Source organism: Trichosurus vulpecula, chromosome 5 (assembly GCF_011100635.1).
Source record: "Trichosurus vulpecula isolate mTriVul1 chromosome 5, mTriVul1.pri, whole genome shotgun sequence".
Lineage (NCBI taxonomy): Eukaryota > Metazoa > Chordata > Mammalia > Diprotodontia > Phalangeridae > Trichosurus > Trichosurus vulpecula.
In genome coordinates this window covers 57770377-57776025 of record NC_050577.1, presented here as the reverse complement: position 1 = coordinate 57776025, position 5649 = coordinate 57770377, and positions in this window count along the sequence as shown.

The window sequence follows — 5649 nt, the reverse complement described above, 5'->3', positions numbered from 1 at the left end:
ATTGCATCTACCTCATACAGACAGTTTGAGGATCAAATAACATAACATGCAAAATCTTTAAGTACTAAAGAAGGTCATCTATTATTATTATTTTGCAGAAGTTACACTTTATATTATTTTTTATGTCTGTATCTTTTATCTCTTAGTAGTCTGTAAGATCACTGCCTTCTTCTTCCCTTCCTCCATTTCTTCTGCTTCCCAATGCAAAAGTATCACTGTATAAACTGTCTTCCTCAGTGTACTACTGCACTTTGTGGCTTACCCTTCACACCATGGACATCTAATAAATATTGGTTGAATTAAGAGATAAAATTGTAAATATTTGTAAAACTTCTTACAATCCATTGATTAAAAAAAATAAAATACGAATGAAGACAAAACATTTATTGAATCCAGGGATAAAATTGTAAATATTTGTAAAATTTCTTACAACCCATTAATAAAATAAAATATGAATAAACACCAAACTAAATAGTAAAGTCTGCCCTCTTCACAGGATCATAGATCAGAGGCCATCTAGTATAGCCCTCTCATTTTATATATGAGAGCACTGAAGCCCAGGAAGGTAACAGGTAGCAAGCATTAAAGCCAGGATTTGAACCCAGGACCTCTGATTCCAAGAGTCAATGGTTTTTACCCCTGTTACATGCATCCTCCCTTTCCTCCTTGCCATATCATTTTAGCACACTGGAACTGAGCTGTTTGACTGAAATTGCTTCTCAGGGATCCTTTATGCTTCATTTATTACTAATCAGAGAAGTCTCAAGTTGATTTAGATTTCTTTCTCTTTCGTTGTGTTTTCTCTTCCTTGGCTGTAACTCAATTTCCCGTCTATTTGGCTTAGCAGGAGGTTGTGTGTCATGCTTGATACTTGAAAACATATGCTCTCTTAGGTTCCTTTAAGCAGGTGTCTGGGGCAGGGAGAGGCTTTTGTAATCTTCCATTTGGGAACAAGAATAGGGCTCAGGGATAGGAGCTAGATTAAACTGACCATCATTTATTGCATACCTACTCTGGGCCAGTCACCAGGTGTGATGGCAGAATCCTGATCAAGGGTAGGGAAGTGGCACGATGAAAAGAGTGCTGCACTTGAAGTCAGTAAGATCTGGGTTCAAATCCCTCCTTAGATATTCTCCAGCTGCATGACCCTCTTACCTCTTAGAGCTTCAGTTTCTTCATCTTTAACACGAGCAAGTTAGATTTGCTGACCTCTACGGTCATTTCCATTTCTAAGTCTATTATTCTATGACCTCCCCCACTGTAATCATTCCTCTTTTAGGTGAGGGAATCCATTAAGCACTACTCGAAGCTCCACCATATTTATGCAATGGGGTGAGGGGATGATATAGGTGACTCAGGGAGGAAAGAAGGATCTTCCTTTTCTGTATTTCCCATAACCCATTTTCTCCTGCCCACACTCACTCACATGAAAGAAGAGCCTAATATTGTCTAGTGTATCTCATCATTTGAGAAAGCTTTAACTCTAAGAATGACTTTGCTTTTTGTTAGCAGTAGAAAAGATTAACTTTTGTGTGTAAAACAGCAATGCTGTATGCATCGACCTAGGGAAAAAAAAAACCTCAAAATAATTGCAATGCTCACACACGCTCAGTTGTGATAAGTTTAAATCTGCATATTCATTTACCTTAAAATCACATATTCTGAAAGAGCCACTTAACTTTGGATAATATTAGCAAATCTGCATCTACCACTGAGCTGTTGACATTCTAAATGGGACAACTTATTCACCCACAAAAGCTGTCAAGTCATACCCTTGACTTATTTTGCCAAGAGTTCAAGGTATCAAGCATACCTTATGCTTTCAATAACTCTGTTGGCTCCTATACTTGGAACACTTAGAAATTCTTTTTTGGCAGCCCAACACACATTCAACTTACTGTTTGTTCATTATGAACCTAATGAGACAACCTCAATAATCTCGTGAGTCTTTGAAAATGACCTTGTAGCAAGGCCTGCTTGCCAGATTTTGACTGGTAGGACATAGGCTCCTGGCACCATGGACCTAATGCTAGTAGGGACCGAAGAGGTCACCTTGTCCAGCCTTCTCCCATTTTTACAAATGATGATAAAAGATTGTAGACACCTTTACACACCTGCCATTTAAATTCAGATCTACCACTTTTCCAGAAGCTTTGTAAGTGTACCCTTCACCTTCATTTCCCTTTAGGAAATCATATAAGGACTTAGCCTTTTCTCATATGATGCCAGAGTCTACTGGAATACCTTTTTTTTTTAAATAACAATCCTGCATTTCTGGGTTTCTATATTTTTCTGTCTCATCTACTGGCTTTCACATGTCCTCTGTGGCTTCCACAACACTCCCCAAAATTTCCATTTAATTGCTTTTTAAAATTTCATATTTTATTTTTCCCCAATTACATAGGAAAACAATTTTCAACATTTGTTTTAAAAATTGAGTTCCAAATTCTCTCCGTCCCTTCCCATCCCCCTCATTGAAAAGGATATAGGTTATACATTTATAGTCATGCAAAATGTATTTCCGTATTAGTCATATTGTAAAAGAAAACAAAGACCATTCCCATTTAATTTCTTATGCCAACCCGCAATTTAGAGAAACCACAAGGGGAAAAGTTGCAGTGTGGAAGAAAGAACTGTGATATGTTGTCCTATAGTTCTTAGAGTTGAATGTTTATAAGTAACATTTTAAGTGAGCAAAACATTATCTTCAACCTAGTTGTCTAAACAAAAGTTTTCTGACAGAAATAAGAAGCATTTTAAATGAATATTTCCTTTATAGAACTTGTTCACTTAAAATTTCCATATAATTTACAAAATTACTGTAAGACCTGAACTCTAAAGACTAATCCCTGCAGATGAGAGTTAAATGTGCAGCCAAAATAGCTCCGTGCCCACTGTGCTGTAGCCCCACTTAGCTGTAATTAATCTGTGGGAACAAGGACAGGGATGTCTCCCTCCAAAGATGTAGACCTCAAACCCCCTTCCCCTACTCCGCCATGCTTGCCCCTCCTGTTCCAATCTTTCCATGTGTTCCCATAAACTTGCGACTGAGGGTCCATCCAATGCATTGAAAGGCCTTACCCACTTTCTCTAGACACTGAGATGAGACCATTGGAGAATGCAGCCACTCCACTTGTTATCTCTTGGTTCTGCCAAGTAGCCGGTCCACCTCCTTACACAATAACATCTTCCTTCTCCTGCTATTCTATACCATTCTAAAGATTCAAACAAGGTTTAATGGGCTGTTTTGTGTTTTATATATCAGCATATACAAATATCTTTAAATACATTAAATGCTAAGTTCAATCATTTTCTAGTGCAGATCTACTACAATATGGGTTTCAATAGACCTATGAACATTTTTTTTTTAATTTAGAAAAACAGGGCTGTGAATTAGTCCAAATATTCGGGAAAGTAATGGGGAATTGTGCTAAGAAAGTGACTAAAATGTCCATATTACACTTTGACTCAGAATTCCCACTTCTAGGCAAGTCTCACTACTAGATTCCAAGAAGTCAAAGCTAGAAAGAAAGATCCCATATACACCAAAATATTTACAGAGGCATTTGTCTTAGTAGCGCAGAAATGGAAACAAAGTAGGTATGCATTAATTGGTAAATGGCCAAAAGAAAATTGTGGTACATGGATGTAATGGAATATTAATGCTCCATTAAAAAATTAACTATGGAAAAAATCAGAGCAGCATGGGAAGATAAGAACTGATGAAAAGTCAAATAATCTGAAGTGAGAAAATGATATGCATAATTATGATAAAAATGAGAATAAACAATCATAAAAACTAGCATTTATATAGTGCTTTTAAGGTTTGCAATTTATCCTTACAACAACTTTGGGAGGTAGGTGCAATTATTCTCCTCATTTTACAGATGAGGAAACGGAGCCAGAGAGAAGGTAAGTGCTCACAGGCAAACATCAAGTAAGAAGAGTCTGAGACCAGATTTGAACTCAGGTGCTGCTGACACCAAGTCCAGTGCTCTCTCTACTGCACAACCCTATAAAACTGAAAACTGTGTAGTGTTATGGCCAAGCTTGGCTTCATAGAAGAGATGAGATAATTCACCTCCCTTCTTTTCAATAGAAGTGGGGAACTATGGATGTGGAAAATGGCATATACTGTCAGACTTAGTTGATGTGTTGGTTAGTTTTACTGGACTTTTTAATATATCTTTTTTCTTTTTTTATGTTTGGTTATTATAAGGATTGTTTCCCAGACAAGGGGAAGAGGGGTGGTATAACAGATTTAGAAATAAATGTGTGTAAAAACAAAAGATACCAATCATTAAACAAAACAAAACAATTCAAAACAGAACAAAATAGTTCTGGTGATATTCTCCACTGAGGATCTATAAAATACCCGTAGCTAGAACTAGCATAGGTCAGATGGTAAATTCTCCCAGAAAACCTAATCTGGTGGGGTGGGTGGGGGTGGGGAACTGAGGTAGAGTTCAGGTGACTTGTCCAGTGGCACACAGCTAGTGTCGGAGACAGGATTCAAACTCACGTCCTCCTAACACCAAGTCCCACACTTTATCCACAACCTTACCTAGCAAGTGAACTTACTCCTCGGAATGCTACTCCCATTTATGTCCCTCTTCCTTTGGCCCATCTCCTACTTCACCCTCCTTCACCTTAGTAGAGGTGAGCAGGTTGCCATGGTAGTAGAACACAAGTATGTTCATGCCAGGAGAGGGGGCACTCACCCCCCAGAGTCTGTCTCACTTTCATATTTACATGATTATACTTGTAGTCTACCACCATGCCAACTCCCTAACCTCTACCCAATTGTTTTCACCCCAGGTGAAGAATTCCTCAATATAGCTCTAATAATACCATGAAATTTCACAAATGGGCTCTCTGGAAAACCAGTAGAGGATTCTTAAGTGTGAAGTCATTCATGGAAAATGCACTTATGTCATCAATGACATTTCTGAGTCAAGGGAAAAAAACCACCCCTCCTTAACTTAAAAGTTGCCCTCCTTAAACTCTACACTGAACATACACTTAAAAAAACTGGCAGGGTCTATGGGGCTACAAGCACCATAAATGGTAAATGCTATCAGCTGAGTGAGACATAGAAGTAATTTTGACAATTTAGGCCAAAATAGAAGACATGCAATTATTTTTCTTTCTTAATTAAAAAATTAGGGGCAGTAATTTTTGGCCAGAAATCTCTACTTAGATTCATGTAGAAAACAGCCACAAATACGTAAATAGCCATAATAGATAGAGACAGATGGCACACCACACTTTACAAGCCTGACAGCTTGAACTTACATCTGGCTATGGAAAGTCAGTCTCATGCTTGGGAAGGGTTAGGGATAATTATGAAATAAATAAGATTTGGTTGGTGAGTCCCCATGTCTTCTATTAATTAAAAAGGAACAAAATTTCTTCCTGCCATTTGGTGAAAAGATATGAAAGAAAGCAGAATGTCCATTTTATCTGAAGGACTGCTTGGCAGCAAAGTAGCAGCAGTGGCCTGGCATCCTCCCTGCAGATGAGAGTTAAATGTGCAGCCAAAATAGCTCCGTGCCCACTGTGCTGTAGCCCCACTTAGCTGAGGTCGAAACAGGCTTAGATTTCTTTTCTCTTAATATCCCATCAGTGGAATTCTCCACCTTACATATC